This window comes from Anser brachyrhynchus, assembly GCF_964034855.1.
Source record: "Anser brachyrhynchus genome assembly, chromosome: 4".
Lineage (NCBI taxonomy): Eukaryota > Metazoa > Chordata > Aves > Anseriformes > Anatidae > Anser > Anser brachyrhynchus.
This window is the reverse complement of record NC_137698.1, coordinates 20,804,341-20,818,077: the sequence shown is the minus strand read 5'-3', so window position 1 is coordinate 20,818,077 and position 13,737 is coordinate 20,804,341. Positions and strand designations below refer to the sequence as shown.

General features: G+C 37.7%; 1 protein-coding gene across 6 annotated transcripts in view; it reads right to left on the bottom strand.

The window, feature by feature from the left end:
- SORBS2 (sorbin and SH3 domain containing 2) overlaps positions 1 to 13,737 on the bottom strand; it is a 160,021-nt gene that overhangs the window by 104,168 nt on the left and 42,116 nt on the right. For 2 of the 6 annotated variants that reach the window (XM_080590133.1, XM_080590136.1), the window contains exon 1: positions 75 to 13,737. This exon is cut by the window's right edge and continues 17,054 nt beyond it. The exons of the other annotated variants lie outside the window; for them this stretch is intronic. The gene's annotated coding sequence lies outside the window, so the exon portion shown is untranslated. The remainder of the gene's footprint in view (positions 1 to 74) is intronic. 6 annotated transcript variants of the gene reach the window in all.

The window sequence follows — 13,737 nt, the reverse complement described above, 5'->3', positions numbered from 1 at the left end:
AAGTCTCCCATCACCTACAAAACTAGAGGACTCTAAGAAGCATGAAATATAAAGTCATATAAAAGCAGTCCTACCTTTGCCAAAATGATACCTTTTCTTATAAAAACTTAGGCACCACGGGACTGAGTTTGCAACGCATCCCCACGTTGGCTAGAAGGTTATCAAACCATTTCCTTTGTTTGCCAAGAACACTACAGTAGGTGACAATAAAGCTAAATTATAGTGAACAGCCACCCTCAAACACCTCTTGGCTGAGACTGTTTAGCAACTATTTTGTTTCTCACAGTTTTGCTTGCATGACTCATACAGAAAGAGGACGGGCATTAACACCGATAAGTCAAGCTGTTTTCAGACACTACTGCTTGGCTGCTGTAGAACGTTTTGCAAGCCACTGTCACACACACGCAGCAGATTTCCTTGAAGTATGACAGCAGGAAACAAACCTGGGTGTAGCTGGACAGGCACGCATTGTTTTGAGCTTCCACTGGATGCAGTTACCAAGTCGTTCAGAGGTCAGTGCAGCCACGGAGTCCCTCTGACTGAGCAGTGCTACCCTACTGCATATTTCATTCACCCTTACAGCTCCCGGAGCTGTTTCCAGGCAGACAGACATGGGAGATATTTAATATCAGGGGCAGGCTGGCAGTAGTTTTATGAGAGTCATTTTCTCTGCGTTGCTTTTGAAGAGATTTTTTAAAAGGTGTGCAAGAGGAGCCAGGAAAATTCTTCCCAGGGGAAAAAAAATGGTAATTTGAAAACATGAACTAACTCTCAGTGGCCATAAGAGACAACGTGGAGCATATACTAATGAACTCTTCACTGTATTAATTTAGACTGCTAAGGCTGTCTTTAAGCAAGTCATATATAAAGGATATCAGAGTAAATTAACCATATTGTTTTAGGTACTGGACTGCACCTCAGAGTACCTGAACTTATTTCCCAGTCAGAACAAAGAATCATCGTGACCTTTATTGCTTTGTAAAATTTATGAAACAAAATATTCTGCAAGAAAGCAGAAGAAAATGCTTGCCAGAAATTATATTGAACTTTCTAAATTCTGGCCAAAAAAGCCAGGTTACTGTTCTTATAAGTTTGGCTTCTCATTCAAAAATAAATATTCATTGTAAGTAAGGGCAGCTGTCTTTTATTGGTCATTAGACACCTTGGCAATAGTAACAAATACAACTTCAGGTTCATTGAGGCCAGCAGACTGGGGGAAATAGCTGTTACAATAAAGGGACCCCCAAACACTGGAGGAATTGGCCTCATGAAGTTCAGCAAATACTAAGTCCTGCACCAGGGATGGAACAGCTCCATGTAGCATGTTCAGTCTGGGAAGCAGCACTGAAAAACAGGATCCAGGAGTCATGGTGGACATGAAGCTGCATGCCTTGAGAGCAGTGAAGGCTAACTGCATAGGGGCTACACTAAACTAGCAAGAGCACCACCACCAGGTCAAGGGCAGTGATCACTCTTCCCTCATTTCACGTCCCAGTGAAGCCACACCTGCAGTACTCCATCCAGTTTTGACCTCCCCAGTATTAGACAGATACTGAAAAAATGAAGTGAGCCCATCAGAGGTTGAGCTAACAGACTCAGGTTGTGGAGCCCAGCACACACGCAGAAAGGCTGAGGGAGCTGTGGATGTTCAGCCTGGGAAAGAATGCCCGGGGCATTCTGTCTTCAACCACTTACAGAGCTGCAGAGAATACAAGAGCCAAATTTCTTCTTGGAAATGTCAGTGAAAGGACAAGGTGCAACAGACAGATTGCAACAGAGGGGATTATGAATTCTATGCCTGGAAAAGTGAGCTTCACAAGATTAGTCAAGCGTTGGAGTGGGCCCAGCTGTAGAGCCTCCATCTTTAGGGTTGGTCAAAGCTCAGCCACACCAAGTCTTGTGCAACCTTATCTCATTTCAGGATTATCCATCCTCTATGCAGGAGACTGGACTATGGGACCTCCAGAAGCACCACATGATCTAATTTATTCTCATTAATGTGATTCTCTTTGTAGCTCTAGTGAAATATGCTACTACTGTTATTTCGCCTTTTAGGATATGAAGTCCAAACAGAATTTAAGATCATTAAATTTTCAGAACTAAGCCAGTTGAAGTACAAAAGTGAAATACCTTTACCACTTATCTAAATTTTAGATGCACAACATGAGTATCAGTAAGGACTTCTGCTTTAAGTGTATAATTGCAGTTATACTTCAAAAAGGTCTTTCATCCTAAGAATAATATCAAACAGGTAAAGCATTCATTTTCGGCTATGAAGAAGTTATCCAGTTATATGCCGTGTTCCTCATACTGTGTAAGAATAGGCACAGCACCCATCTAGACAGTAAGCTCTCCACTTCATTTGTGTTGTGGCACGGCACATTTATCTTAACAACTTCATTAAAATTTTAAGATAATTGATAAAAGGTGGAACAGAAGTGGCAATACACTTTATTTAGATACCCTGATGGAGCAAGACACCTGACTTATGTGATGACTATGAAGAGGCACATTGATTTTTACAGGAATATTAATGTCTACAATGCTAAAAAAAAGTCTAATGAGCAGGTTAATTAGCAAGCAGGGAAATGCAAGAGAAGAAATCGATTGGCCAAGAAAAAAAATGAAAACAAAATGAATATTATGTCAGAGGAATACAGAAATAGCAATGGGGAAATGGAATAAAAGGACAAATGAAGTTCCAGACAAGAACAGTTTGCTTGTAGTGATATTATTTTATTATTTATTTATTTATTTATTATTATTTAACCTACCACATTACTTCTCCTAAGAAAGTCAGATAATATGGTCATATAATCCTTAACTATCTTGTCTGTTGTACCTCCTCTTGGGTATTTCTTTGCTTCCCCCACCCCCATTTAATTGATTTGCACATTTACAATTTTCAGAGGTGACAGACCATACAAACACTCATACTTACAGATACTTTTTTAATCTTCACAAATATGCTTTCTTCACATGGAGAGAAATACTTTTTGAAACAGTTTCTTTTCATCAGCCTTTGAGTGAACTTAAATGACATTCTCTGAGTAGTCTTTTAAAATCATTATGTTTAGAGAGATTAGCAATTAAATATGCTAATAAAGATGCCAGGTTGGCCCTGCAGCCATATTTTAACTCTTAACATGCATCCAACCTCTGTGTTTAGGAAATACAGGATGATGGTCCCATCTGAACACAGAAAGTTCCAGAGCTTCGGGTTTTAATAGCATTAGCTCACATAGCCAGGGAAAACACTGCAGTGTTAAAAACGTTTTGTTGTTGTTGTTGTTGTCTTAATAGAAAGCAAGGACTGCATGAGAAGAGTAAGGAGCATAAATTGGACCTTTATAACCTTTACAATCTCACTAAGAAAATAGCATTCTGAAATAAACAAGCTTGGGAAGATGAATGGGTTTAGACATTCCCTTGAGTGCATCCAAAACCACTGCACTGCATATAATTACTACAGTGAAAGTGAACATTGCAGAGAGAAGGGAAAATTGCCTTTTTTTGTAGCTTAGCTTTAGAATACAACTTCCAAGCTTCATTTACAAGAATCTGTATTGGGATCTGTTTATAGCACATTGACACAAAATCTTAATATGAGCAAACTCATTTTTGGCACAATCCCAAGTCTACTGTGAGGTGGTGATTTTTTAGAGCTGTTTTTGAACCAGCTAACAGAAATCCCTACAGGCATAGGGATGAAAATCATGAAGCAAAAAGAATCAAAATCTGTAATTACAGACTGTCTTTTCCAGTAAACAATTACTTGCCTCTACCACCATGTACAAACCTATGTGACCAATGTGAGCATCACAGGAGTTTTAGGATTCCAGCCTTCTGACAGAAAGGCCATACAGACGTATCAAACCAGGAGTAACCTCAGGCAGATTTCTGTTCTCCTCATAAAGGTACACGAATGCATTAGGCATGCTCACATATTGACAAATAGCTTTTGAGACTCATGTTCAACAGCTATAGCTAATTTATTAGCTGTCAAAGCTAACACATCATGTAAACAGCTCACAGTGCAAATAACACGCAAAGGCAGATAGCCAGGGATATAAAACTGTCAAAGCTAGCTTTTCACTATACACTTTCACTGGGCATTTGTAATTAAAGGGGCTTCCTTGATTTTTGACAGACTATTTCATTAATTTATAAGTAGAAAAAAAAAAACACAACAAACCAACCAAACAACAACAACAAAACAAACAAAACAAACAACAACAAAACAAAAAACAAAAAAAACCACCACACACTCTCTACACCCCACCACTCCCAAAAGAAAATGCCCTAGAAAATTGGTACAGATGCAAGGCCTGAGACAAGGCAAAATATGACTAAACCACAGGCCTGAAGTTCTTTTCTCTTCATTTCAGCAAACACATCTAAATCCCTCATTAATTAGGAAACTAATTTTGTCTAGCTTTTAAAAAGACCATTAAGCTTGCTTTTAATGGGAAAAAATCACATTTTTTCAATATGCTAAAGCACTTAATATTAAAGGAAGAATAAGTGCATTACAGGTCATCACATACACTTGAAAGGAGTGAAGACAGAAATAGGTAGTTTAACTCTTATTTCCCTTTTTCTCACCAGAAGTGCCAAATGCCAGCTGTGATCACTTTGCTCAATGTCTGACTAAATTTTTTTGTTTGTTTGTTTCTGTTTTACAGGACCTACTGCTGTTATATGTTCTGCCTTTACATTTACATTCTTTTGTTGTGACTGAAGTTCTCTCTTCTAAGGGAAAAGAGATTTCCCAAATTTTCCTGACATCTCAATTTTTACATCTGTGTCTGGCTATCTAAGAAATTGGTGAAATAGTTCCTTGCAATGGTTGACTATATTCCGAGAAGTATGATACATACCTATATTAATCTGTTTCTTATGACTCAGTAGTTATTCAAGTACCGTCTAGAATTTTCAAAAGCTCATGAACATCGACATGAATGGCAGGTAGAAGCATAGGCACCTTTTAAAATCCAGTTATATGGCTATCTGCATCTTTTGCTAATTAAGCATCTTGAAATAGTAGCCCCTGTGCATTTATAGCATTTCAGAAAAAAAATAAATTGTGCAACCTCAAATATACCTAAGGAGACTATTAGCAATCCTCCAAAGTTTTACTCGTTTCTTTTGCTGTCTTCTGAGTTGGTCTCCTGAACAATCACAAACTCATAGTTGCACACGTACACTGATATATGTGCAAGGCTGTGCACGTGGCAGGAAGATAGCCCAGAGACCATCTTTCTGATGCCCCAGCTTTAAAGGCAGTGTTATGGGGAACAGCAGACTGTGGGGAACAGACTGTACCTTGCCTCTCTCACGGGGGCCTCTCATTTCTTCACTGAGAAGCAAGTCCAGCCTTCTTCCCACAGTTCTGCTGAATGTACTTTGACATCCTTTGCTGCTCCTCAGGCTGGTGGTGTTTTCCCCATTAAATAATAAAAGCCACTATTTCAGTAAGTATGCTACCCACTCAGCAGAAAGGATCTAAAAGAGTTTTCATGTAGTTTTACATATGAAAAAAATTAACTGTTTATATTTTAAAGTATAAACTTTTAAATGAGAACATCTCCACCTGTGCACCCTATCTCTCTCGTACCCTCCATAACTACAGCTTTGCACATTTTTCTTCACAATGCTGACAGAATAACAGAACATTTCAACAGTCAAGTTTCTCATAAGCAGCCTGTATCCCCTATACTGAATCTATCCCTCTGACTTTTCTGAAATTCACTATACTTCTTGTATGTCCCATATAATGTTCCCGGTAAAAGCACCCCAGCAATCACCCATTTGGTTGCTCTTCAATCATGCCTGAAGTGCAAACTTCACTTTATTCAATTTTAGTAACTCTTGCTCATGTTACCAGTCACACTGATGTTCCCAACGATGACAACTTTTTAATCCACTTAGCAAATTCTTTCACAATCACTGATGATTTCTCTCTCTCTCTTTTTTTTTTTTTAAGTTACTTTCATAAATAGATCCCATTTGCTCCATTTAATACACAAACCAGCCATGTTTTCTGATGAGCTCAGGTTAAGGGGAATACCATAGAGGATTGTGCTCACATTTTATTGCATTTTTCACACAGCTGAGCCCAATAGGGTGCTGGCAGAGAAATAAGATTCCCAGAAACCTCACCTTAAGGAAAAAAAGATTTGGAACCTCCTGGCAAAGATAACACACTACTATGTATTGTAATGATTAACTAGCCAGATGTAGGGCTGTCAGATCGCAATACAAAGTGTTAAATAAACAACTAGTATATACCACACATTCAATTCTACCAGGATCATCAAAACACAAAGGAAGTCATAAAACTATAAGCAAAGCAGCCCTGTTGTGAATTTTTCAGAATTCCTCAGTCACTGACAGCACTCTTAGTTCATCTACCTAGGAAAGAAACTTTTTTTCTTTCCTATTTTCAGTCTTTATAGATCTAGATGTCAACACCTTTTTAAAAAAAAAAATAAGAAAAAAATCGACAGGCTTTTAGAAAGGTCTTGTGCTATGCAATTATCTTTTTAATGGAAAATTTTCAGCAGGGATCCCTTGTCCTTGGACTAGTCCTGTGAGTACTACAAATGCCTACTAACACCATGCGTGTCTAATTAAATGACTGTGGGTCCTATTCAAAAACATCGCCAGCCTGCATATGTGCAAATTGTTTTTGGTACGTAAACAATTGTTTCATGAGATTCATTAAACCCTTTCATTAAAATCTTTTCATGCTGCATGTATTAAGAGGAAGTGTTCAGGTCATACTTGAGAAAGGTGTATTAGAAGGTTCTAGTCCCACACAATTTCAGAAATAAAGACTTAAAATGCAGAAGGGAGGACATTTTGTATTTTTACTTTCTCTTAAAAGAAAGAAGAAACTAAGTCAATGCTGAGCATGGCCACAAGGCACCAGGAGCAAGGTCAGTAACCATGCTGAGATGTTCATCCTGATTTTATAATTTGCTCTCCTTGACAAATTAAATACTGAATTACAGAATACATATTAAATACATATTAATATGTATTAATATTAAATACATATTACATCTCAAGTATCCACTCTACAGTGTCACCTGATTTTGTCTCAAAAAAAAAACAAAAAAAAACAAACCACAGAATAATTTACAACTATTTTAACAATTTCCAGATTTCTTGTTTCATGACATGCAATCAACTTCCTCAGACATTTTCCATAAGCAAGCACCAGCCAAGCAGTGCAGTGCTTTCTGACACACCGGCTAAAGAGAGGTGAAAGCTGAGGGGAAATGCAGCAAGACTCTGCTCCTGCCTTGTCCACACTGCATGTGGCTCAGGCAGCACAGTACCTGGGCAGATTATCTCCCTTCAAAGGAGCCCCAGTTGATCTTGGTGCTCTGACTACTGTTGTGTTCACAGGAAATCCACCTTCCCCTAACAGTACAGGTAAACAAACAACGTACTTGAGAGTTGGATTATAGAAAAGCCTGAAAAAAGTTTCCTTCTCTTCATCAGGTGAGCCTGCTGTACAACTCATAAGCCTTATCTGAAGGATGCAAAGGTCCCAAAATAAGCTTTGATTTCCAAAGGCTCTCAACTGCAGACACTGCACCTTCAAGGCTTTGTACTAATGCGACCTCCTGCTGCTGTGTTAAGTTACAATGCTACAACACCACAGTAATACCGCGGTGCAGAGGTTGCACCCGAAGCAACAGCAACAGAGTACTGTCTCGGGCTTCAGCCACCCTCCATCGGGCACCTCGCTGTCCCCTGGGGCTGCCAATTGTTTGGGCACAATACATGGCATGGGCACACAGAAGGAGGTGGCCAAGAGTGAACTTTGCTCCCAAAGTGCTAAAGAACTGGCAGCCAAAGAACTGACTATTTATCAGTCTTAGCCAGATTAAAAAGGCTTAACGTGAAATAAGAACAACTGTTCCACATGGCACAAGTGTTCTAACATGAGACAATCTGCAAGGAATTTCAGAAATTGAGAAAAGCAAAGTGAAGATAAACTACTGCCTTCTGATATATTTTTTCTTCTAACAGCCGAGTTGATGCATTTCCTGTCACAGTCCTTGATACGGTGTGTCAAGTAGACAGAGACGCTGTGCACACTGTGAAGCAATTGAGTTTTCTGATTCAGCTACCTGAAGTGATAACACTGGCGTTACCACAATGCAGAACTGCAGCAGATTGCCACTCGCCTTTCTGATTTAAAAATGTCAGGGCTCTAATTTGAAGTCCTTAATATATGCTTACAAATTTTGTGGTCTTCTGTGGGATATAAGCACGTGCTTTTCTGTATAAGGATGGAATTATTCCCAAGCTAAAAAAAAAACAAGCATACGCTGTAGAAATCTGCTAGATTTAGGCCTCAAAAAACTCCTGTGCAACAGATTTCCAGCACTGATTTTCCATATTAGAAAGCAGACATTTTCTTCTTCCAGTTAACTGAGCACAGTTCATTTACCTTAAAAGAACTCTAAACAATTTTTTGGCTAGTGTAGTAACTGGAAAAGCAGCTTTAACTCTGCAGTTTTGCAACAGAGCGGGTTCACGGTTATTTTTATACTTTCTGCTTTGTCAAGCATTTTATACACGCTATTTCTTTTCTATAATTCATTCCAAAAATGTCTATTCCAAGTATTTTTTCCATATCTAGCCACAAGATGTTGTTTCTTTTCTAAGAATAAACAGTATTTCAGTTTACAAAATGTCAAACTCCTTGACGTGAACATATCTTTATATAGTAAAGGCATCCAAAGCCTTCTTGTCTGGTATGTGGCTGAAAAGGGGCAGCCCTATTAGGTGGGAACCTATAAAGACAGATTTCCCTACATACCTGATTGGTCATACTTACAGAAATTCCCAGTGGGAATGACAAGATTATTTTTCCTTTGCTTCTCCTTTTCTTTTTCCCCCCTATTTGCACTAAATGCAAGTCAATTTATATCTTTGACCCCCAATACACTTACGCAAAAGAACCCTGGTGATGCTATCTTAAATTTACATTTTCAGCAGGAGTCAGAGAATTCAGCCATCAGAATATTAAAAGTTGTAGCATTACATGAGGTGAGGGAATAAGCTTGTAAATTAGCTGTCAAGTTCAATAAAAAGACCAACAGTCCAGGAAGCTGGCAGTCACCATTTGATACTGCATTGCTGATTGTGCCTTATGGTAAAGATTAAATTATGTTCTTATCAAAAACCTGTTTGCATTCATTGCAAAATAGAAGCAATTAGAAATAAATAAAAAAGGTTAATGCACCTCTGAATTCAGAAGGGCATGACAGTATTCCTCCCAGTGCAATAGAAGTGATATGTCTTAAAAAGTTAATCACTTCTTTTAATGCCTTTAAATATTTGGCACAAGGCACAGCCTAACAAATGGCTTATAAAAGCAGACATCACACATTGTGGGCTATTTATGTGTTTATAGGCCTCCTCTGCTGACAAACTACTACCAGCTTGAGAAATGAAGCATTTAACCTATGCAAGGAAATAAAGGAAAATCATACCGAATATTATTTAGACTCTTATTAGTACATTTTTGCCTAAAGGCTCTTGTATACAACCCCCTCTGCTACTGGCTTACGTGGTTCTGTCTCACTCTGTCTTTATAGAGTGCATTAAAGGTTGTATTTATGGTAATAGGAAAAGACAACAGCAGATGTGGCTGAAGGTGCCTGGGTCTTTAGAAGAGCTGAGAAAAAAAAAATAATTCCTCAGACCCTCCCCTTTATTTCGCACAAAGTACCTGCAATACCAAGAAGCTCACAACATCAGTGAAAAGATGACAAGAGCTCAGGGCTGAGCTCGGATCGTTTGCTAAGATTTAATGTTCTCTGCCTTTGATAAATTCCAAATGCCAGACTCTGTTGATACACTCACTTTTATCCAGAATCTCATTTTTTCCTTCCTGCCTTATGTATAGGAACTGCTCATTATACATTTAGATGCCACACTCTGTAAACACTTAACTCTATTTCAAATTAAAATAATGTTAGCAGTATCCCTTTCCTGAGATGAGGAAACATTACTGATGGCTATAAGAACAGAACCCTGCCCCCTGCACATATTTACCAGTGAGTTAAGTAATAAGCCATAAAATATAGATGATGGAAAACTCAAAGCCCTTGGGAAAACAAGATGGCATCATATGCAGCATGTAAGTATTTGTGGGAACAATGTACAAACACAGCTCATTCTGCATATTTAGTACTTCTGTAATACAAGTATTTCGCTAGCTGCTCCAGTAAGAGAAAAACCAAGAGGATTGTTCATTTTTAAGAAGGAAAACAAATACTTGTCTGTACACTTAAGAACTGGACAATTCCTTGTGTGCCAGCTTTTAAAGCTATGTGGGGGGAAATGGCCCCAGCTTTTTTTATAACTTCTTTTCCTACTGCTTTCTATAACTGATGAATATTGTGAATATCGGATGTTATGCTTGTGAGAGAAACCAAAGAACAAATACACAGACCACCGAAAGGTTTCTGCTAAAAAACAAACAAAAAATTCAAAACAGAGTAGCCAACACAAACAGACAAATATTTGTCAAAACTTTCACTAATATTAACAGAGGTACAGTACCGTCCATTAGGAGATGGTATACATTTTCTTTTCTAGAACTAGCACACCTTCCTGCTTGCTCAGATATCTGAATCCTCCATTGCACACATACTTTTTTTTTTTTTTAAACAGAGGCCCTTAAGGAATTTCAGAAGTTTCAAGCTCACTGTCCCATCTGGAATCCCTGTAGAATATAGGAGAGGCTGGATTTCTACGCTGAAGTCAGCAGGCATGTAAATGCATCACGGCTAAATTGTAGAGCTCCTTTCCTCTTTATTTACATTTTTTTGCTAAGCTTAAAAATGCAGATGTTTAATATCTAGCGAAATTCTTAACGAGATTGTAGAATAAAAGGCAAAGCAATAAGTTTGGATGAGTTATTAACTAAGAAATCTGCAGAACATCCACCTTCTTGCACTGCATGACTTTCTGAAGCTAGGAAAAATTATGTATTACTCTGCACAGAGTATGAACATCACTATGTAGGAATATAAACAGATTCTACCAGATGATTCCATGGATTTGTAACTGCAAGAATTCATTTCATTTCTCCTTAAAAAGCATAAATGAAACCAGTATGTGTTTAACAACTCAGTGCAATAATGAAGTGTAGGTAACTATATAGTAATAGCTATGTACATGCACCCTGTAACTGTAAGCATATAAAAATATATATAAACATTTTCAGAGGGAAACATGCATATAAGCAGTATAATAAATCTATAGACAGCATACCAGCACCAGAATCATCTGAAAGACTGGGATTCAGGGTCATGAATAGCCAATTAGAATGTGCTTGATATTTTAGTTCAGAAGACAAAGACAGATGTAGCATAATATTGGAGAAAAGAAACAGACTCTCCAAATGCTTAGGGAAATCTCTGGATACAATTACAAATTCTAACTGAGGTTATAAATAACACTTTTACAGCACAGAACAAGTGAATGTGACATCTTCCACATCATCACTAACATTTGATGGTTCCCATTCAGGTGACAGCAGTCAAATGCCATGGGATGATTAAACTCACGATAACCTCTTGAGCCAACATCTACTAAGAAAAAGCCCAGACCAGCTTCTGCACAGCATGCAATGATGAGCAACACTTAAAACAATATCAAAAAAAAAAAAAAACCCTACTGATAATACCTATTTATGTAACAAACTCCAAAATGTCATCTAACAGCCCTGCTAAGGTCAAAATACACACTAAAATTTTGAAGATGGAGACAAGAAACAAATGAAGAAAGATTTAATCTCAGGATTTTAATTTTGAGTCATCTACTAGTTAGAAAGGGAGATTACAAATCAATACTAACAACACAAATTGAATAGGGGCATGTACATAGAGGGAAAATTTTTAAAAGCCCTTTGTCTTTACTTTCTTGACCTATGTACTGTAACTTTTGAGTGCTATAAATTTAAAATTAATTCACCTATAAAACATGCTGTAGTGTAAAGAACTTCACTTAATGCATATCACTTATTTCCATTACAATATATTACTCTATCATTCCAAGAGGCATACTAAAAAGCTCAACATATTCTATTTCAAAACTATTTGCAGGATTTGTATCTCAAAACCGGGTCTGCAAAAAAAGACTGTTTCAAGCTATTTTAAAACTTTTCAATGTCAGCCATTTCACATGAAAAACAGAAAACAAATGTTAATGCAATACTCCAGAGTTGTTCATTGTTTATCATAAGTAATGCATAGAACTGCAACAGGTATGGGGCCTGATTCTTAACACAGAAGTTACTCTTTTTACAGATGTGAAGCAATCTCCTTTGAGATGACCAGTAAGTTATATCACAAAGGTGAAGGACCTGTCAACCTCATTACACCTTGCCAGAATCAAGTCTTATTAAAATATGTAGTGTATCATGGCATCTGCTCCATTGACCACCTGAGAAGACTGGCTGATAATCTCAATTTATGCACAACTTCCCAACAAAGAGTATTTTATTCAGTAGGAAATGGAAGCATGCAGTTTACTTGAACATCCTAATAGTGAAAAGTCATTTTACTCTTCAGCTTTTATTTCTTTGTGTTTGGGAACATAATGTCTCTGTGATTATACAGGATTACAGTGTGTAGTGATTTCCTATTGACTAGTTAACTATGCAGCTCAGAACACATCAAGGTCATAGTTTTATGCCAAGCCACAGCTACAGGCCTGAATGTAGCATGCAGTGCTTCATCAGCCACATGGAGTAGTACAAAGCATCACCAATACCTAATTAATGAAGAATCTGCTTTAAATCAATGCACTCCTCTGATATGCTTTATCAGGAATACACAAGAACTGAGGAAAAAATAATTAAAACTTTATGGTTCATCAACCCTAAATATTTTGTCCAATAACTTATTTCATAACTGAAACTTCTGAAACTGAAACTCCTTCCCAGGTTGTAATAGTCACGTATAATTTTGGGACAGCAGTGACTCAGCCCATAGATGAGTAAGCCCTTGTACATATATGTCCTTATTGTTTTTTGGATGATTGTATGTGAAAATTGGTGATAAAATCTGCATATATACAAAGACAAACCACATGTAAATGCTGCTGTAAATGGTTCGGCCAGCATGCCAGAAATTATGTAAGCAACTAGTGTCATATATATGAAACGGTGCATATAATTGTAGGCCATGTTTGAAAACGCATCCCATGTCTCGACAAAAGTTTGTATGCTTCTGTGCTAGCTATCTACTCATCGTGACCTCAAGTGTAGTTTTTGCAAACATTATGCATGAGTGTCTTTATATTCACTAGTTCAGCTATCATGAATTTTGCATTCCAGCTATCATTCTCAGATGCTCATCAGACATGCTTATTCCCACTTCGTTATAGAGCGCTAGTGGTTCAGCTGCTGTCCTCTGTGTGTAGTTTTTAAACAGCAGCTGTTGAGCACTGATGATACTAAAGCTCATATTTCTAAAGGAAAAGACGTTCTTGTTGAAAAAAATTGAGAAGTCTGCTTTCAGCGCTACAGAAGCCTTAGGTCTCACATTTTTATGGTCCTAAGGCTACAGTGTCAGAAACTTTACTTTTCGCTCTTCTGTGTAGGAAGAATCCATAGTATCTTCTTCATTAAATACTTGTCTAGTCTTGGAGGAGGTGCCAAACTTCTTAGTAGCTGCTATTTTGTATTATTCTAATACT